Genomic DNA, 23,030 nt, shown 5'->3' with positions numbered 1-23,030 from the left:
GAAGAACAGAAGCTGACTCAATGTCTGTCACATCGGATTGCAGCCCACATCCCAGCATCACACTAACTTAACGTTATAGTTCTTCTCTAACTTTGCTACTTTGCTTCTCTAACCAGAATCCTCACAATACACACTTCTTGTCAACAAGGTGATGTGTGTGCCACTCATTTTAGGGCATTAAAGGTTAGCTCCTCCGTGAGACTCGAGACCGGTGAGTGGTGCAGGTGTCGCGCATTAGCAATTACTCCACCGGCCTCGCTCCGTTCCCACGGCTCTCGGCCCCGCCCCTCTCGTCACAGTTAATATTGCATTTTTACCTTATCATTGAAAGGAGAAGATTTGTGAGAACACCTCATTCATGAAGTTGACACCCTCTGCCTCAAATTCTTCAATAAAGTCTTTGAACTTGGGATAAGGTGGTCGAAAACACAAGATATATTTGACACCTGCATATGACTCAAAGGCAAATCAAAGTAAATCAAATTAGAGTAACAGTTCACTAAAAAAAGGTAAGTTTCACACACAAACCTTCATGTATAGCTTCTGAAGACCAGTGTTGGGGAGTAAGGACTGTGGAAGCGCACAGGTGGAGCAGAGAAGCAAAACTAGGCCTGCTGTTCAGGGTTTCAAGTGCAGGTCTGTTTCATCTGTAAATATGCTATTGTTTTGTCTTTGTTTACTTAGCTAAGCTGCAGGGAGGGGACTATTCCTTTAAGGATTCAACAGCAGCTAATGCAGTATTGTAAGGTGATTCAATCTCAGACATTTTACTGAACTGATTGAGATGTTTTCTAGTACTTGTCATCTCTTCTTTTTGTCATCCTGTCTTTAAAGTCATTTTCAATTAACACAGGATGATGTGGGTGTACCCAAATCATTTGCACGATTAACAAACCTACTGTGTCAAGAAACAATGCATAAGAAACATGCAAAGAGATTTTTTTTATCATTTGAAAGTCATGTTGTCTGAACGTGTTATAATGTGATTCATCCTCTGTCAAAACTAAACGCTTAATCCCAGACAGCAGGTACTTGAAAGGAATTTTCAATACGTTGGAGACAAGACTTACCTCAGAGGACAACTTGGCCTTCAATATTATGCCACTCCTCAGAAATTCACAAAATGTTGTACCCACACTGTATCTTGTATAACCTTGTGCTACCTACTACTGTCTAAAATCAACGTATAAAGGGTCAACTGCCATTGTTGTAATATACTCTCATGTTTATATTGCCATGTTTTTTGGCTGTATACTGAGGTAATACATGGATTTTGGGCATTTACCATGGTAATACCATGGTATTTATTACCAAATACTATATCTTGGTATATGAATAAGGTAATAATTCAATGCCAAATATCAAACAATACATATCACCATAGTACATTTGTATATAAAGGGATATGTAAAGAAACTAGTATCCGACTCCAGAAATAGTCAAAACAAAAACAATGCGCAACCAAAAATTAGATCACAATAAGACCATAAAATAACTTTTCGCTTAAGTCTGATGTCACCAAGCTATCTAATTTTTAATCCCCTGGCCACTAACCATCAGTTATATAGAAAGCCCCAATATATTTTAATGTGTAAATGGGGTTTAGCAACAAACAAAAAAAAAAGACAAAAAGCAAGAATAGTGCACTCGATAGCCCCCCCCACACGGAAATCTCATCCACATTCCTGTTGTATTCATTTTCAGAGGGGTAAATTACTATACATTGCATTGTGCCTGATTAGAAGACAGTGTAACTGTCAAAGTGGCTTAAATCCCTTGAAGTCGGGTTGTGCTGACTGTCTCTTCATTTGCATCTCCAGCCCCCGGCCCCCCCTCTCCTACACGCTTTCCACCTCCAGCCTCTCTCTCGTTCCGTCAGGGTTGGGGAATGAAGACTTCAGGGCCAAGCAAACAAATTCTAATAAATTGCTGTACCGTGACTGGAAAGCTCAAGTTCTAATCCTCCTGGTTTCTCCCACCTCTCTGCATATCGGCCGCTGCATTAATTCTCATCAATGGGCCGTGGTGGTGGTACGGGGGAGTCTGGTCGCGTCTGTCCTGCGTCCTGCCTGTTGCACCTTCACTTAAGCCTCCGCGTTCACGACTAGTACTTTTAATAAAAACGTCAGCCACCGTATCGGAGGCCAAACATTGAAGAAAAACATCCTGTAATCTGTCAGGACAAGGGAAGGCGAGAAGGTAGGAGAGAGAGAGATAGTGAGATATAATAGTCCCCATAGGTCAAAGTAGGGTAAGAAACACCAAATAAAGGCTGCCAGTTGATTAAATAAGGGACCACTATATCATCAAAATCTCCTAGGCTTTGGGCAGCGAGCCTATCTTTAGGAATCAGGGTCATATCTTCAAGGACTAGGCTATAGGGAAGGTCCCACAATGCATGTTAGCAGCATCCAGTGATTCTTTCAGACTTACGAGTCATCTGACATTCCACTCAGGATTCTAGCTGGTGCACTTTTTGTTTTATGGTTTGACTTCTCATGCATGTAAAACTACAGATGTAAAAGGTTGGAGACAGGTGGGGCAATCACCCCAACCCCAATTAACTACTTCTTCAGTACCAGTAAACCTGGCACGATAAGGATCAGTCCTCCCAATACGTCCATCTTTATCGCTCCTATCTATATATCCCTCTATCCCTGTCTATCTCCATGTCTCTGGACTCTCCATCTTCTGTCTGTTAATTAAGCAGCACTGCGGGTCATTGCCATGCATTCATTTCTAGCATGCCATTGGGCACTGGAATAGATCCGGTTCCCTTGGGTTTTAAATGATTCAAACATTTGCCCTTCAATGTTCCTGTGGCGTAGTGTGTGCGTGTATGTGTGTGAGGGGATTAGACCCTCGCCTCCATCTGCCTCAGCCCACGCGCTCCTCTACAGAAACTCTAGCTCCTCTCTCATGGAAATTTCCACCGCTATTTCAATCACTTCTTTTCCTGACTCATTTGCTCCAAATGTGTTTCACTTAGCCGATCAGACAAATGACTCAGCACTTTTAACATTCTCCATCACGATTTCAAAACGACGCCATAAAGATGAAAGGAGCGAGAGAGAAACTCTACAGGACGATCTACGCATTACAAGATGCAATCAGCACAAACCAAAATAAGTTTACTCTATTTGGCTATCAAAAAGACCAACTCTAATTGTGTAGCTGTTGTGACACACATCACGTAAGCAAGAGGAAAGAGGAAGCGGTGGAGAGAGCGAGGGCCAGGAAAACTGGAGCATCTGTAACCTTGTGCCCCTGTTTGCTCCCAGTCGTAAATGCCCTCTAACTGAAGAAGAGCCGAGCAGGCCAGCGGTACATAGAGTAAATATATTAATTACACACTCAATGTGGCTCTGAACACCACTGTGGCAGCCGTCAAGTTGAGTGGGGGTAGTACGCAGAAGAATCTCTGGGGGAGCATTGTCCACAATCCCCTTAGCTAATTACAGATGCTGCAAGGGTCCATTTCCCATCACCTTTCACGCCTTTTATTTCAAGCATAATCTCTAAGTAGATATTTCTTACATCCCATAATGACCCAGTTATTACTTTAGACAACAAAGAGGGCAGCGGGGAAGGAGGGAGGGGAAAGAGGTCTGGGTTGTTAACAACTCAAACTGCTACGTTATTACGACCCTGCCAAAATCAAATAACTTGTCAAGTTGGCTGTCAGTCTGTAGCGCAACCTTTCCCGAAGGTAGACTGGGCGGTATGACTGCTGAGCAACCGCATCTAATAAATACATAAATAAACGCATACAAAAATAGTTCATCAGACTAGGCCGACACATCTGAGGCAGTACCTGAGGCATAAGAGCGAAAGCGAGAGAGCAAATCGCCTGCTCTCCAGTGGTCGATCTGGAGAAGCAAGATCAAACAGTAGCATTCACCCAGACGATGAGCGGAAGAGGGGATTCAGTCTGTCAGTCAAGCTAGAAATGACCCTCTGTGCCGGGGACAGACTTTAAACCCATGCCTTGATAACTTCCATGCATTGGAGTGCATCTGGTTCGCTTGAATCCTGCAGAATAGGGCAGCTTATCTAAGCTCCATTAAGCGCCTATCTTAATGTGGTACGTTTACAAATTACAGAAGGGAAATGTGCGAAATGAACTAATATGTGATCTGGATTCACCCTCAATACCTACCTGTACATGTGCACATGCACTGCTCCCAAACACGTTTAAGAAAGGGCGAGTAAGAGGGAGTCAGAGGTAAGGAGGAGAAATGGAGGTTGAGGTGGCTCGGCACACTGGCAATGTGAAATATTTCCTGTTATCAAGTTGCTGGTCAGGGACAAGCTTGGATTCCTGTATTGGGAAGATAAGTGGCTCTGATAAAGTAAGTTAGCATTGATTAATCCATGAAAACTTGGAACGGAGTTAATGAGTAGGGTTTTCAATTGCTCCTTAACAAATGTGCTCACACACACACACACACACACACGCACTAGATCTCCCTCATTTTTACCAGAGCACAGGGATTCCAGCAACTGCTTCCATGTTATTTTGGCGTGTTGCTGTCGATCGATGCATCTGACATTTGTTAGCACAGAAGATTCACAATGCAATTGGACCTTAACAGTCCTATTAGACACCTCATGTACATCTGCACGAGAACAAAAAGGTCAGAACAAATATGGGACCTGGTTATTTATCTACAAATGCATAAAAGATCACAGGCAGTAATAGAGAGTAATGCTGGCACATCTTTTCGACACTCTGGGGTCGGGTCGTTTGCTCTCTGATGGCAAACTGGTAGTGGCAATGCAGGGGGCCAAGCATGAGATGGAATACATGAGCCGTGGAAGCAGTCAAGCTCAGGAGCTTGTGTTAACAACAAATGAGGTGGGAAACTGAATTAAGGTACATGGGGAAAAAAGGTTACTGCTTGCTCCTGAAAATACGATGATGACACCTTCTCTGGTTCAGACTCTTCTACTTGATTGTGTTACTATGTGAAGACTTAATGAAAAGATTCTGAAACATAGCGGCTTTAATGCTACATATTTCTAGCATAGTTAATGGGACAAGCAAACTTCTGTTCTCTTCTTCTGAGTGGTGACCAGAGTAGTGTAACAACTGCATGAATTAATCACGTTCAGCATTGCCATGAAACTTAGACTAGGCCAGCTGAGTCCTTGGCAATAAAACCAGTGAGAGAAAAAGGAAGGTTTTACTTCCTGCATTGATTTCCTTTTTTAGCTGTACAAAAGCTTCCCTGCACATTTTCACACCTGGCTGCTTAAAATAATAATAATAATAATAATAATTTAAAGCAATATTCTGGGTTCAATACAAGTTATGCTCAATCGATAGCATTTGTGGCATATTGATGCTTACTACAAACACACACAAAATTGACTAATTTTCTTAAAAAAACTAAAATAATAAAATAAAAAGCAAAAATGGAAGTTAAAGTCAGGCACTTATAATCGACATGAATGGGGCCAATTTTTTGCAGGGTTCAAAAGCAGAAATCTGAAGCATGTCATTTTAGAAAAGCACTTTGATTCTTCTGTTAAAAGTAGTGTATTATTTGAGCTGAACAACTGTTTAAATTCATGCAGTCATTTTAAGGTTAGTGGCAGTGTGTTGTCATGGCAACAAAGATGTAAAATTGGACATAACTTTACATAAAAAGGTTAGTAATAATTTTTTCACATTAAAATCATGTTAACATGCATATGATTTTTGAATTTTGAATACTATTAAAACATTATTGTATTTTTACATTACAGTATTTTAGCGTTTATGGATTAGTCCTATTCACTATATACCTCACCCAGATTTATAACAAATAAAAATAAAAAATAAAAGAGAGAAAATTGGTGGACATTTATTAAATTTTTTTATGGCAACAAATGGTGGCAAAATGCTAAAATAGTTAGCTGGTCTAAGCAAGTTTAAACTGGTCAGGCTGGTATCTGGTTTAGCTAGTCTCCAGTTGTTCATAACTCCTTGAAAACTAGCCAAAACACACTAGTTGGACTAGGCTGGGAGACCAGCAAACCAGTTTAGGCTGGTTTAAGCTGCATTTTCCATCAAGGCCACAAAGGAAACTATGGCATTCCAAGGTAGAACAGTTTGTCCGAAATATTTTGGTGGGAAGCTAGTGCTAACTACACAGCATTTTAGTATTCACACTTTTGGAGAAGACAGAATGTGCTGCAGCATACTTGCTAGTATTAGCACTTCATTATCCAAAGAGCAAGGACAGGGAAAGTTAATCTCAGCACAGTGGAAAGGCTCCATCAGACTAACATTTAAAAAAAAAAAAAAACACACAAGCCCTTAAGTCAGTCTCCCTGTGCCACTGGTGGGGGGTTTCTCCACAGCTAATTTCCTAATTCCCCCTTGGCTTCCCTTAGAGTGTAAATCAAATGAGATTCAAGACCCTGCTCTCTCCCTTTATTCCCTCTCCTCTTCCTCTTCCTCATCCCTTCATACAGTCTTTTGTTTTAATGCCGTTTTCCAGAAGTGGCCCTGGTTATTCCCAGAAAAAGACGGCACTACGAAAAAATAAATAAAGCCTCCTCCCATGACAGGGAGTGTAAATCAGCACCCGCTGAGCAATCTAATAGCGCTGTATGGAACTTATAAACCGCAGGACTCCGCCAGTCATACATGGCTATTGTGCACATGTGCAGATGTGGTCTTCTGAAAAAAAGATCTTCTAAAAGTAACACCCACTTTGTTTACCTCATGTGAAGTCGATGAAGGGCAATGAGCAAAGACCCCATAAGATCAAACTCATTGCCCCGAGAAGTCGTAAAAAAAAGTCCAGTCGGGATTCTAAATGGCCTTGGTCATTATCTCTCACAAAAAACGCCAGTTTATCCATTCCAACAGGCTTTTCAGGAAGTTTCCTGCTTTGGTTGGTGTTGACGATGTGGCACAATATCAGCGGGGTGGGCAGGGGAGGGGCGAGGATTGGGCTCTCAGTATGTGGCCCTCAATCCGTCAGACTGCCATCCAACCGGCTCGTCACATCAGGGTGTGTTGGAGATATGCCATCGGCACGCTGCGAGTCTCCGAGCCTAGGAAAGAGATCGAGAGATTTCTCTGCACAGCCCGGGAGCCTCAGATAGCAGAATGGCGGACAGGCATGAAAGCCCCTGAATTGGAGTTATTTGCTTCGTCAAACTCGTTCCAACAATGTGTGCCAATGTTTCTTCTGCTGCTGCTCGGTGTGTGTGTGTGTGTGTGTGTGTGCCCCTTTTGACGTGCCCTTTTATTGTTAAGTGACTTCGACTATACAAGCTGACACGCCATATTTGATTGCACTATGAATCTCATTTACTAATGGTTAAGAACATTAAGAATTTGCAGGCACATTTGATTCTAGTAACAATGGCAGGTAGGGTGATTGCTTTCAGATTACATGGCAAACATGGCTTTCTCCAAAATTTGATAGGAAATTATATATCTACATGTAAATAGTGTATATGTATTACGCTATTGTAACGGAATGTGCTAAACAGTGTACTCCCCAAGATGGAATAACAAGGAAAATAATCTTTAATCCAAATAACGCGAGGAAATACAGAGAAACAGGCTAACAACACTTCCAAACACAACGTTAAGACAGGACACCAAACTCAGAAAACATGGGAATATAAGTACTAAACCAAATGAGAACTAATAGGCTAATTAATAGACAACAGGTGAACTAAATACATTAATCACACGCACACTAGAAAACTGGGTCAAACAACAAGGCACTAAAGACAAAACCAAAAACACAAAGACCATACATGTGACAGATATGAGCTGGTTGGATGGCAGCCCAAATCTTCTTTCCCAAGTTGCCAGGCTGCTGATATTGTGCCACATAATCATCACCAACCAGTAATTAAGTTATTATTGGAATTTTTATTTTATTTTATGTCGAAAAGGTCACGGTCGATAGACTGCTACGCTCCCTACCTCGCCCACACCGACGTACTGCTGGATTACAAAATCCACAAACGCTAGCAGAGCTGGTGGAGGCAGTGGAGCTGTCTGAAGCTGCGGTGGCAAGGGAATCGGGAGAGAGAGCTACTTCATTTCTCCGGAGGGGTACCGGGGAGCGGCGAGGGGTGAGTGGGGCCCACAAGTCGGTGAGCCTGGGGAGCCCTGCGCGAGCGCCAGGCCAGGATGAGCCCATGCTATGGCGGCAATACTATGCCATTAATAACCGAGCGCACCACTGATGCTGGCGCGCGCGTAAATCACTTCCGCGAGAGGAAAACAGATTTACACGCGAGGAAACGGGAGCCCGCGAGCTCATTTCAAACCTCCAACCCCAGCTTCTTGGGACCGCAAAGCCTGGCCGGGCCCTTCTCCCAATCACCTGTGTTCATGGTGACACAAGGTATGTGCTGGCCCAAACAGTTTCCATTTCTGCCTCCCCAGGAACCTGGATGGTCGAGGTTGGGGTTTTGAAGGACCTGCCGATACCCGCCCTGCTGGGACAGGATTGGCCAGGATTAGAGCAACTTCTACGACAACCTGACACCCCGGTACGCCGGAAGGGGGGCCGCCGCCCTCAGAACCCGAGAGCTCGCCAGGTGTACCTCGCATCAGAGAGTGAGAGAGCGGGTGAGTGTTCTCAACCTAACCTTGAAGTCTTCTCTGATCTTTTCCAGCAAGTTTCACAGAGTGGGACCTTGGGAAGAGAACAACGAGAGGATGATCGCTTGAAACACTGCTGGTCACAGGTCAGAGTGGTCAATGGCAGTGAACACCAGCCACCCCCACACTCCACTCCTCACTTCATTGTAAAAAAATGACTTGTTGTACTGTGTAGCAGAAAGGCGGGAGAAACTAAAGGAACTGCTGGTACTCCCCAGGAGCAAAACGGAGATGATCCTCCACTGGCACACACCCATCCACTTGCCGGACACCTGGCAGCAGAGAACACATTGCAGCAGATAAGAGATCGCTTCCACTGGCCTGGGATGAATTCTGAAGTGCGGCGGTTCTGCCAAGCCTGTGCAATATGCCAACGTACTGCACCCCAGAAACCTGCCCCTGCCCCCCTGATTCCACTACCGGTAATAGAGGTGCCATTCTCACGCATTGGGATGGACATCGTGGGGCCCCTGCCGAAGTCTGCACGGGGCCACGAATACATTCTGGTCCTGGTGGATTATGCCACCCGCTATCCTGAGGCCATTCCACTTCGACGAGCCACTGCCGCAACCATTGCCCAGGAATTGCTTGCCCTTTGCAGCCGGGTGGGGATTCCTTCTAAAATTCTTACAGATCAGGGCACCCCCTTCGTTTCCTGGATCATGGCCGACCTGTGTAAGTTGCTGCGAGTTAAACATCTCCACGCCTCAGTGTACCACCCCCAGACGGATGGCCTGGTCGAACGCTTTAATAAAACCCTCAAGCAAATGTTAAAACGGGTAGTGACTGAGGATGGACGTGATTGGGACAGAATGATCCCCTATGTGCTCTTTGGGATACGAGAAGTGCCCCAAGCTTCCACCGGCTTTACCCCATTTGAACTGCTGTTTGGACGACAACCCCGCGGGTTGCTGGACATTGCCAAGGAGGCCTGGGAACAACAACCCTCCCCACATCGTACTGTGGTTGAGCATGTCAAAGAGATGAAAGAAAGAATTGAACGGGTAATGCCTCTGGTTAGAGAGCACCTATTTGAATCCCAACGCATCCAGCAGCGACTCTACGATCGGCCAGCGCAGCCCCGGGAGTTCCTCCCTGGCGACCAAGTCTTGGTCTTAGTACCCAATGTCGCCTGTAAATTCCTTGCCTCCTGGCAGGGCCCATACACCGTCGTTGAAAGAGTCGGACCTGTAAATTACAGGCTTCGCCAACCTGGGAGACGAAAAGGTGAACGAATATATCATATTAACCTGTTAAAGCGGTGGGTTCCGGAACGGCCAAACTCACCTATATGTTTATAGGTATTGTGACGAGATAGTGCTTGCTCCCCACTCGTCACCCCTGGCAACGCTAATTATGGAGGACACCTGGCGATCCCAGCTGACGACAATGAGGCAATCACTTAGAGGGAAATATAAACGCCAGCAAGGAAGAGGAAAGGGGAGCAGTATGGACTCTCAGTGGGTGCATGGCTAACCTCTGTGTCTTTTCTTTATCTAGAAAGCGACTGACTGCTTCAAGCGAGGGTGGAGCCTCCACCTATTTGGCTAACTCCCCCCCCCTCTCTCTCTCTCTGCTGAGCCAGGAGGAACTGCTCTACTCACCCCATAATTCTTCACCTGCACGAGACACAGAGACTGAGTTTGATTGCACCTAAAATTTGCACTGCTTGAATAAAGACACCTTTCAGGGTGGCGCTTCACTGCATTTCGTGTCGGTTCTCCTCTTTTCCCGTAGTGGAGTGCTACAATATATATGTATATACAGTGATTTGCTAAACATTACATTTAACAGATTACATTTAATTATTATATATATTTAATTATTGATTTTAAAATAATAATAAATTTAAGTGAGCATAAGGCAATCTAAATGTAAAAATTGGGGAAATGAGCATGCACAATTAAATATTGCCCAATGCCGATAAAATGTATAAACATATAAATGTTTATACATAGTTATATTGTGCATCCCAAATATACAAAAAAATATTTTGTCATTACAATATTTTTGCGAATATATTAATACAACCTACTCCACATAAATATGTGCATAGGATTTAATAGATGCATGTGTCATAACACAGTATGCAGACATATTTCATGAAACATTTAGTTCAGCGTTCATAATCTTATCTCTAAGCTGCCACTTAAGTCACTGCAGGAGAGCAAGTGTAGATAGTAGCGCGTAAGGGTGAAAGTGCTTCCTATGGAGCAGAGCTTTACTGAGAAAGCCGTGATTCATAGACCAGTATACGTGACTCATAGTCCTACTACTGACTCACCCTGGAGCGAGGTGTGCGTGTGTGTGTGCGCGCTTGTGTCATGTATGTGTGCGTATCTGCGGGAGATCCTCGGCCTTCAGTTCATCAGCTGAAAGGACAGCGAGGGTCAGTGCTGATGCTGACACATACTAGCAGGATTCTGGCTCCGAGCACTTCCCCTCTGGCAGGAGGTCATCACTGTCACTCCCTCTCTGACTCAATAACACACACACACACACACACACACAAAACACAACATATATCCCAAGTAGGGTTGGGCGGTATATTAAATATTCAAGATATATTCACGGTGAATGGCTGAGGTAAAATTAAGCAACGTTGTGAATATTGCAATGATTTTATCATGCATTTAGGCACTAAATATCTAATTAGATTAGTTTCAAAATGTACTGTGACAAGTGGGCTTAAAGTCAGAGTTGTTTTAATGGCCTCTCTGATGTTGACACAGTTGGTACAGTTATATTGTTGCATTCCTAACATATAGTATACTGTATATGACAATTATTTGATAAATCAGTTCAAATGAATCAGTGTCAGCTATTTGAATTTAAATCAATTCAAATCAAATCACTCAGTCAGTGATTCATTTGCATTATAACTCCAAAATGTTCATTAAATTCTTTTACTTTTTCATTAAAATGTTTACATAAAAATTTACAAGTAAACATAAAAATGTGTTACTATATTTTGACATATGGGCATACAAAAAACTATAAAAAATCATTTATGATTTCATAACCAAAATAAAACTATCTATCTATCTATATATCTACACACACACACAAATAATAAAAATGACAAAAGCACCTAAAAATACAAAAATTAAAATGAAAATATAAAAATATAAGCTAATTCAATATATATATATATATATATATATAACAGTATATAACTAATACTAAACTAAAACTGGCGCATATGCAATAAATGAAAACAATTCAGAAACAATTCTTACAAGAAAATCATATTTCAAGAAAATCTATTTGACAACACAGCAATGGTTGTTTGGTCAAAATGATTAAAAACTAAAATACAAAATCACAATTTAAAGCCATTTTAGTGCAAACACATAAATATCAATATATATTTTGAATATATAAATATCAAGTCTTTCAGCTATATCCCAGACACAGGCTTGCACCCTAACATGCATATATTAACGCACAAACCTTAACACACTTCCATAAACGCCTGCGGGCAGCTTGCCCTAAAATTAGTCACCCACAGACACATCTCCAATGCATACATATGATCTATAAATCACTCAAGAACCTCGTGACCTTGTTCTGGTTCACCAATGGCTCCTACCCACAGATTTTCTTGTCCTAAAAACCACAGACTCCTCGTCCCTGTGCCTCATCTATATGGGTGCACGCACTGGACGATTAACGCACAATTATCAGGGTGATATTTTATCCGAACTGCACCGGCTGCCATAGACCCAGAGTCATTTGGCACCATTGGCACCCTGGCCACCACCCACTGGGAATTTTATATCAATTTACCAAGCCTGGAATGAATGATTTTGGGGGGAGAGAGAGAGGGGAGGTGGGGTGAGGAGAGGGAGGTGTAAAAAGGAAAAACGTCGCTCGCGTAAACTCGCACAAACAAGCAGCCACCATCCGCGGCTTTGTGTGTAATTAAATTCAATAAATAAGCAAAGGTGAAGAAATAAATCAAGTGGAAACTGATGAACAACAGGAGATTAAATGCCATTGAGGCGTGCAAACAAATATTTCAATAGTGTTTTAAATAGAGGACACGCACACACATGCGCGCACACACTCCGCCCTCTCGCCACAGCTGTTGAGCACTGCTGCAATACACATTCACCCAAAATAATAATCACCATCATCATCATCATCCACAGCACCAGAGGCACAACACACACACAGTCAGCCTTCCATAGTGAGTGCGTCATCTCCTCCAAAGGAAGAACACAAGTCTTTATTAATGACTATCGAAGTTGCAATTAACACTGAATAATACATGAACTACAGCTGTGCAAAGCTGAATAAAGCTGGTAATTAGGCGCTAAAGAGGAGGGGGAAAATGGCTCCAGTGAATATTAATGAGCTCATTAAAAGCAACAGGAACTAGTAAACTAAAGTAAGGACCACCCACTTGCACCGTCCGCCGGTCGCAGTTCTGTATATCCTAGGGCCGGATTCATGAAATTTCTTAGGATAGAGTTTGTAAGAATGTTCAATTCTTGAAAAGTTAGCAAATATTTTCCTAAGAACCTTTTGTTTTCATAAGAATAAAATGGCTGGCTGGACAGGCGTGGGGAGTTTTGCCCAGAACAGAACCATACCGCCAACACTAACTGTATGCTATATAACTGTAATAAATATACTTTGACAAAGTGGACCTGACTGAAAATAAGAAAACGGCAGTTTAGCAGTTAAGAATGTTATTCTTAAGAATGTTTCATTAATCTGGACTCTTGATTCGTAACAAGTCAAGTTTTGTAAAGCAAAAAAAAAAAAAGTCACTTTTGAAGCTTGAAAGTTTCAGTTTGTATTCACTGTCATTCAAGGTTTAACTGAAATGACAAAAGGGTGAACTATCCCTTTATGAAAATGAATAGGGTATATTTTGAATTCTTGTTGTCTTCAAGTAAACCTAAAATAAAAATTTAAATGATAAAAAAAAGGCTGAACTTTAGTTTTGGATAGCACACTACATGTCGGATGCTTTATCCATGTCAGCCTGTGGTGGGTTCATACTGAATGATCTTTTGACACTGACACAAATTTCTTCTAAGGGTCAGAAAAGCTTTTGCTATGCTGTTTCTTTCATAAAACAGATCTGTCCTCCTACATGCATGTGTAGAACCATTTAAAGGTTCCTAGTGAAGGTTTTCAAAGAGAAATAAAAGTGAATCAAATGTAATAGTGGTCTGCTTCTAAAGGAATTTCATACAAGGCTTGACGATTTGTGTTTTTTTGTTTCTTGTGTAAGATGGACCTAATATAACCTTTATAATTTTATAAGGTCACCATAACAGTCTTTTTAAAAATATAAATAGCCTGTAAATGACTTCAAATGGCTAGTTGAAGCTTAAGTGTGTAATTTCACTGAATGGAATTTCAAACAGGTTTCTCAAATATAATTGGTCAACGGTCCCCTCCTCAAACTCAAGCTATTGGCTCAAGCTATTGTTGCTCTGTCAGGCGGGATACACAAAGAAACAAAGCAATAACTGGTCATTATAACAGTACTTTTAAAAGCATAAATAACCCATAAATTACTAAAAAAAAAATTAAAACTGGTTCCCCTGTTCTTCTATTAGTTGGTCAAAAATGAAAGTTCCACCCCCAAACTCACATGATTGGCTGAGCTGCTGTTGCTATGTCAGGCTGATCAGAATACAGAAACAAACAGAATAATGACTGGTCATTATAACAATCATTTTAAATGTATAAATAAACTATAAATTACCAAAAAAAAAAAAAATGTTAGTTGAAGCTGAAATGTGTAATTTCACTGAATGTAATTGAAACAAACAATGACTGTTTTCAAACAGGTTACCCAAACTCCCCTGTTCTTCCATCGGTTGGTCAAAAACAAAAGTTCCACCCTCAAACACACATGATTGGCTGAGTCGCTGTTGCTATGTCAAGCTGGTCGGAATACAGTAACAAACAGCAATGTTTTGATAACAGTCACTCCGAGTCATAGCGTTTACACTTTTCAAATAAACCTACAAATGACTTGCATACAGCTGTTTCCAAAAACAGAGAAAGGAGAAACTGTTAAAAGCCAACATGAAATCAAAAAATTTACTTACTTATATAACACATATTCCCAAACTTATTGTGAAACCATGAAATGAAATTTACCCTATCTATTAGCTGATTGGCATGTCACCATATTCTAATTTGTTGAGATAGTGAATTGGTGGGTTTTTGTTAAATGTGAGCCAACATCATCACAATTAAAAGAACCAAAGACTTAAACTACTTCAGTCTGTGTGCACTGAATTTATTTAATACACGAGTTTCACTATTTGAGTTGAATTACTGAAATAAATGAACTTTTCCATGACATTCTAATTTATTGAGATGCACCTGTATATAAATGTTTTTCGTATTGTGAATATCTTCTATAATAATTTTACTGTGATCTTACTGTGAATGATTCAACCATGCATATGACTTCTCTGGTGGCGTATGTCGGACTACTTTTTGTCCGCTTAAACTCTGTCCCTTTTTTTAAAACCGACTTCAAGCTCACATTCAGATCTGCCTCCATCCAATCAAAAACCAATGGACTGAACCAAGAGCCTGCCTCAAATTGCTTTTTTTTGTTGTTTTTTTGATAATCCATTTCACTCAGTTTGTTTTGGTAATCTTAAATTAAAATACAATAATTTGCTTTTCTTCTGAAACAATGTTTTTTCCCCCTCTGATATATTTTAGGTGGCATAGACTATTTGGCAATGTTAACCAATAGCTAAATTATGCCTTTGATTATCCAAAATTTCTTTGCGCACTTCATCTTTAATTGAGTTTTGACTACTTAACATGGAGGACGCAGTGGCAGAGGCTTTACTTGATAAATAACATTTAACCTAAAGTGGTAACCTCTTACTCAGACTGCAGGCTGCTTATTGTAGTCCTCTATAATAAAAATTCCCCTCATGTGCAAAAGTGCCAATGCACAACTGCACTGAGGTCTTCCTCAGCAACAAACTTGGACTCTGCCACTCTTGCGTGTGGCCACTGCAAAACTTCCCGTTCATTTGTTACTTTCTATTGCTTCCGATAGAGTTTGCCAGGGCCTGGGATTGAAACTGCAAGGACGAAATCACTTTCCCTTGGCCTTCGGCTCCCAGCGGAGAACACAGATCCCTTACTCCCTCCCTTCTCCCCTCTTTCTTTCTCTCCGGTCTCACAACAGGTGCTCTCTCCATACTATCTATCTCCCCTTCGTTTGCCTGCCCTTTTCTTCTAATCCTCGTTCCCGCAAGTTATAAGTTTCCCTTAGACGCTCCGCCCATTTTGGCAGCTTCCGAGTTGTTGTTTTGCTGCTGGCTGGCATTTGTCCATTGTTCCACTAAGTTTTCAAGTCCCTCGATACAAAAAGATGGATTTTGACTTTGCGTGCCAGTTTGTTCAAAAGGAGGCTGAAGAGTTTGGTTTGGTAATTGGTTTGTCCTTTAAATTGTGCCATTTGGAGCCACATTCCAGCATCAAATGATTTAAAGACACAGTTCACCCTCAAATGAAAATTGGGTCCAGAGTTATTATTGTTGACTAAAACTAACACCATTAAAAGTGTGTGTGTATATATATATATATATATATATATAGTACATCAACGATACTAAAATAATACTGATTCACTCATCATTTACTAACTGTTATTTCAAACCATACAACTAACTTTCATCCTTTTCAAGAACATTCTGGGATGAGTTTTACGAAGTAGAATCAAGCCAAAGCATTGTAGAATGTGACACGAAAGCTACAGCTAGCATGGTCCTCCCAGTTATTGCATTAATGGAGTGCACTCTGACCTCTAACACAATGGCCCAGAGCCTGGTAGTCTATCAGCTTTTATTGGACTGTGGTAAATCATGTCTTGCACTGGGCACTTGGCTGATCTAAATCATTGTAATGAAATGCATGATGTCAGCTGAGGGCTAAAGTTCACATGGACAGTCAATGCGCTGGCCGGATCTAGATATGAAGTAGCTAAACTAATGCCAAATCAATTTAAAAGTGCAGAAACATTTCCAGATGAAATCAGTGTTTAGGTGGAAATCAGTCAATCACCATTCTGTTCCATTACTTGAGAGCAATTAAAACCAGCACGTATTTAGACTGTACACAGTTGGAGCAGTGTTAATTTTGACAGCAATTCTTTCAAGCAGACATATTTATTTCTATAAATAAATTTAGATTAATCTTTAGGACTACTAAAGTTTTTCAATCAAGAGCAGTGCGTGATTTTCTGTCTTTCTTTTGTTGCTTGATTAACATCAATGACTCGGACAATAGCAACTAAATTAGGCTGCTATCCCTTTAAAACCGAATGCACAGCTGCAATTGATGCAATGTAGTGGTACACATTCTCCCTGCTGTTTACGTTCACTTAAGACGTAATCAACTGTGTTTACGTGAATACTCGTCAAAACGGACAATTCGACAATCAACATCATTTTGTGTGTAATTCTTCGTTCATGCGACGCGAAAGAGTACTCTCGTGCTGTGAGACGTGTTTTCTGTGTGTCTGCGCTCAGAAAACCGGACCGAACTGAGTTCTCTCTTGCATCATTAGATTTATATATATATGTCTGCTCTTCTCTTACTCCCACATATTGACATTTTTGAACGTTTTATGAGATGTGCAGCAAGTGTATTTTAGCTTATGTCCCGTCGGTCCAAATGTACGCATCTAACCTCCTAACTATTCAGCAGATTCTTTTTGGATGAATCTCTTCCCTAACATTTTCGTCTCGTTTTTATTCGTTGACGAAAATGTCAATAGATTTTCGTCATAGTTTTTGTCATTCAAAAAGAGTTTTAGTTCGTTATCGTGTCATTGTCGTCGGTGAAAAAAATGTCGTTGACGAAAATTATGACGATAATTATTTGTCAACGAAATTAACACTGAGTTGGAGTTAGTTAGCTAGCAAGTATATTTTTTGATAACATTACCATATCTGTAAAGTCATTGACCAGAGTCAACTGAAGAAGTCTGTTATGCTTTCTAGCTAATCAGTTTTCTGGAAACCACATTTCAAGCCACCAAAGTTCTTGCTTGCAAATTCTTCGTTTACAGATTAAGCATTAACATTAGCTGACCTTCAAAACCCAGCAAAAAGTCAAAACCCAGCAAAAATGAAATACTTGAAAATATGGAATTATAAATTCGTATCCCACTATGGCTGCATGTTTTGGGCAGAAAAATTTTATTCACAAATTTTTTTTTTGTAAATCAACACAGTGCCGCTCTTCACTCTGAAACATGCAGTGCATATATTTATTCAACTAAATCACAGCTTTTGCGATTTAATAACCACACTTATAGCCATATCACAATTTCACTTTTATTTTCCTTTATCATGTAACTCTATATCCCACCGTGCAAATCTTGCTTTGAAGACACATCCGATTTATTTGTTGTTAAATTACCTTCAAACAGGGCATCATTTACTTTCTTTCACTCTCACAGTCTCTCTAAAGCTCTCTATGGACTCTGATCACTAATCAATACAAGCGTCACAGTGTGGCGGCCCTTCGCCTCTAGCAGCAGTTGACGATTCAGAGCTTCATTATGTAAAATCCATTAAACACCTCAGTTTCATCAACATGGCCTCCAAAGAACATGCTTCTCAAGGCCTTATTTATATGATTATGGAATAAAACAAAGTGAGGCTTATCCAATCTACTCAAGCTGCCACAGTCAGCAACATCTGGAAATGCCGTGAACCAACACAACATATCTTGTTTGGTTTTGCCTTCGTTTAATAACCCTGATCAGTTCGGGCATCAGTCATGGTGGGCTCCAGGCTCATCCCACAGGGAGTTGTTCACCTGCTTATAGACTTCCATGCAGGGGTTTCCCGCTGCTGCATCATGGCTCTAATTTGCCTGATTATCTAAAACAAACTCCACGCTTCTTCACACGTGCCACCGATTTATCATGGCCAATCTCCATGTCATGTACTTTACGGGAGTAATCCAATATGAATAATGTAAGGGAATCGTTCCATACGCTGCACATCAGCAAGAAACAAGATACATCTGCAATAGGGGAGCCGTTCACGTGAAAAGACAAGTAAATAAATCATTTGATCATCTCTGTACAAAACGTCTCTAATCACATTTTTATCTTTAAGAGGAATATGCCAGGTTAAAAAGTGAAAATAAAATGAAATGAAAATAAACCATTTTGATCAACATAAAAAAAATGTTTACTCAACAAGATAACATAAAATAACATTTGAAATATCCAGTTACATTCTGAAAGAAGTTAGAAGTTAAAAAGTTAAAAACTACTACCACAGAAATAATTGACTGTTCATAAAAACAAACTTTCGTGTTTTATTTTTAAACGATTTTTAAAATATTAATTATTATTATTATTATTATTACTCAGTTTGTAAAAAATAAATGGTCAATACTATTTTTAAACAATTCTTAAACCTAATAATTATTATTATTACTACTCAGTTTGTAAAAACAAATGGTCAATACTATTTTTAAACAATTATTAAACCTAATAATAATAATAATAATTATTATTATTATTACTCAGTTTGTAAAACAAATGGTCACTACTATTTTCAAACAATTCTTAAACCTAATAATAATAATAATAATAATAATATACACTTGTCAACACTTATTTGAACAATTATTAAATATAATAATAACAATAATAACAGTAATGATGATCATGCTGATAATTAATAATAACCATAATAATAATATTTTTTTAAATATGAGACAAGTTACAATTATTTTCCATTGTAGCACTAAAGTTGCATGTAAACCTGTAGTATTACTTAAAAAAAAAAAGAATAAAAATGTCAGTAAGCAAGATGTATAAATGTGACTAAATACTGATAACAAGAACAGACTGGGTGTATTATTATCTGAGACAACATAAAGATTGCAAACACAAAGCCCGATTACTAGACACATGTAAACTGCCTTTGACAAACAAAGGCCGTAATCGCTCTTTGGCTTGCTGATTTGCATTATGGTTGTCATAAGTCATTATGAGGTTCTAAAAGACATGTGACAGAACAAGAACTGCGTTTCTACTGTGTTCAATAAGATGGGGAATAAATAAAAGATAGAGGCCAGACACCTTAAACAGCACGTCACATTCTTCTCAAGAAGAAACAGCGCTAGTATTCAAGGGAGAGTCTCGCTGCAAAATATCATCAAAACAAAGAGATTCAGAGAATCCCTCTCTAGCCCTCTTTGAGGAGGGAGAGAAATCTCACATCTCTGACAGCCTTTGTGAGGGCAGCCTGTCTGTTTGTCGAACGCAGGGGGTTGGGGGAGGTGGGCTGATTTACGTCAGCCGGCACGTGTGCACTGCTGCTGCTAGCATCTCTGAACTCGGCTTCAAAGGCATGTTTTGGCAGCAGCTTTCATACCGTTACATGTTGGCACACTGCTGCTCTCCCGGGAGGAAAGACAGACAAGGAACAGGAGGAATAGAGAGAGACAGGCTCTAACGGCTCATCTACGCAATAGTTTGAAAGTGCCGGCGTCTTGAGTTGAAATAAATATTAGTTTATTGCTGTTTGTTTGCAAAGGACCTACATTCATCTTCGAATATCGTGGGAATCATAACCTTTGGTTCTTATTCGGCATAAATCCATTAGCGACTCAATTATTGATTATTTTAGTTCTGGAAGAATAACTACATGCTTTCAAACTGCTGCTGAATCTTCAGTGCCACAGCCAAGGAAGTCATATTTTATCTTAGCTCACAACATGATGCAATAAAAATATTGTGTAGAGTAAAATGATGAAAGAGTCATTTGTCTGTAAATTGGACTACATTGGTTGTGTTGCATGTTTAATAACGCACTCAATTTAGATTCAGTAGTGGCACGGTGCAGGTAACTTTGTCAGTACTTTAGTTTGCTGAATGTCATGAAAAAAAAAATCACACGGCTCCAGAATGTTTTTACAAAATGGAACTGTTTCTAAATAAGAAACGTCTCTCTGATCTGAAACCTATTAAGCATAGTTCTCAATATATCAATAAATTCTCAATATTAATCTACAAGCCCACAGTTGATACAAAATGATACTTTGTGAAATGCTTAGCTGTGACTTTGAAAAACTCACCCTTTCTTTTAGATCACAGCACTCAATACATTTTCCTGCACAGTTCCCTGAGAAAAGCTGCAGGTTTGTGTGGTTGGGCGGATGTTTAAGGGGGTCACGTAGGAGTGATGGATTAAAATATCTGTACCAAATGAACCCTGTGTGGACACAGCTGTCTCAGCCAGAATGAAAGTCATTGCTCAGAGGGCCGGCGATTGGGCAGCGCTGTGCCGCAAAGTCTAAATGAAACCAGCAATTCCTTTGGACCCAGCAAGTTGCCCTTTGGCCTCCTTTTCTTCTCTGCTCTGACCACTCAACTGTTAATCATCATGCAAGTTCCTACAAGATAGAATAATGATGAAAGGAAAATTTAAAAACTGACAGGTAAATTTGGTGCCTCAATCATCTTGTATGAATATTTCAGAGATTTTAATAGGGTAATTCACAAAGAATGAACAGTGCCTGCTGATAAAGCTTTTTTTTTGTCTTCAAGCTTTCTCTTCCCTCTCTCCACCTCTCTCTTTCTTTTTATTTTTCTCCTTGCTCTCAGCTTTTCTTTTCCCTCTTTATCTCCGCTTCATTCAGAATAACTGTGCGCTGGGGTGAGGATAATGAGGTTGTTCATCCAGAACTTCAAGCCCGAGTCTCTCCGCCCGATTCTAAAACAAACCTAATCCTGGAACAAATATTTTGACATACAGATGCAGAGGCGAGAAAAGGTGTGTGCGATTCCTTTTGTCACATTTTCCAATTCAAGCATCGAGAAAAAAAAAAAAAAAAGTAGAAAATGGAGAATAAATGGCTAAGTATTTTGTGAGAAGTGTTGCGTATTTCATTGTCAGTTCACTCAAAAATGAAAATACTGTCATCATTTTGCTCACCCACATGCCGTTTAAAACTATTGTCTTGAATTTTATATACAGTTTATAGTGACCATGTTCGAATATGCATAATGGAGAAAGAAATTTCTGGAAAGGGGTTTGGAGAAGGGAAAGTTTTCTTGTATTAATGACTTATATGTACAAATGATGACAGAACTTGTATTTTTGGTTGAACTCTTCATTTAATGTTTGCTAGGAGCGAGCAGATGTAAATATCTATACATAAAAAGGAAAGGTAGCCTAATTAAAAAGAGGGAGACAGATAGAAATAGAGGGATTTCCCATCATGCTAAATTGGCCAGCCAACATATTGTACACACACAGGCCCGTTAATAGTGGCAGGTTTGTAATTGTATTTACAGTCAGTGGGGGAAAAAACCCATGATACTACATTTCCCTGCCATATTTACTATAAAGCAGATTAATATGGGGTAATTATCATAGCTTGGCCTGTTTAAACAGTATACATGAGATCTATCATAACAGGGAGGTCTAATATGCCTGGAGAGAGCCATCCATTACCATTCCCATCTGAAATGACACTTGCAAGTCTATTCCATTCCTTTATTAGCTCGTCAAAAATATAATTCAACAACAACAACAAAAATTATATTGTATATTAAATTAATATAAATTATTATAAGTTCTATATTTATCTATAAACATTCATTTCCAGTATATTTATGTACATATATCTTTATATTTATTACTAATTTAATCTATTTCATTATATATCTGTTATTATTTTATATAATACTATATATATATATATATATATATATATATACAGATACACACACATATTACTAATTTATCTACTGTATCTATATATTACTGTGTCTATATAACACACATCTCATATTACACAATATAATAATAAAAATGAATCACTAAATGAATATATTGCATGCAAAACAATTAATTTGTTGCTGACCAGTCAAATCATGACTGGCTGTGACACCCCCCTTTAACACCCTAACTCTTCTTTGTTTTAATAGAAAAGCCGATTTTGGATGGCGACAGTTTAAGACAGTCGGGATCAGGAGGGTGAAATGAAACAGACAGCTCTCTCTCCTTGTCATCACATCCATAATAACACCTCTTGTTTGGCTATCGACCGTGGGAGCCGCTGTAATTCTGCCGCGTGTTTGCCGTGCGCGTCCAGGGCAGGTGGAGGCGAGCGTAAGTCGGCCGTACACACGGCCTTCTGCTGTAATGGGGAAGCTGTAGAAATGAGCCTGTGTGCTGTTGTACTTTAGGGCAGTTCATCTCTGCAATGAATAGTCCCCTATGGGCCGGATGCTTAATGGCATTTATTAATAGAAGCATGAAGCCAGTAGTTTGGGCCAGAGTCCTCTGAGAGCCCTTTATTAAAGTGTCTGGACATAAAAGGAGGTAGAGAAAGACAGACAGAGAGAGAGAGAGAGAGAGAG

The 23,030-nt window shown here is 40.0% G+C and overlaps 1 protein-coding gene and 1 long non-coding RNA gene across 2 annotated transcripts in view; both read right to left on the bottom strand.

The window, feature by feature from the left end:
• LOC107719642 (CUGBP Elav-like family member 5) overlaps positions 1 to 23,030 on the bottom strand; it is a 229,164-nt gene that overhangs the window by 111,167 nt on the left and 94,967 nt on the right. The window lies entirely within an intron of this gene.
• Positions 8,007 to 13,667, bottom strand: LOC107719592 (uncharacterized). Its single transcript, XR_001637528.1, has 3 exons — positions 13,656 to 13,667; positions 13,031 to 13,033; positions 8,007 to 8,160 (listed from the first exon to the last, which is right to left on the bottom strand). It is a non-coding gene; the product is annotated as an uncharacterized LOC107719592 (long non-coding RNA).

Source organism: Sinocyclocheilus rhinocerous, unplaced genomic scaffold (assembly GCF_001515625.1).
Source record: "Sinocyclocheilus rhinocerous isolate Xijiao unplaced genomic scaffold, SAMN03320098_v1.1 scaffold1294, whole genome shotgun sequence".
Taxonomy (NCBI): Eukaryota; Metazoa; Chordata; class Actinopteri; order Cypriniformes; family Cyprinidae; genus Sinocyclocheilus; species Sinocyclocheilus rhinocerous.
This window is presented reverse-complemented; position numbering and strand designations above follow the sequence as displayed.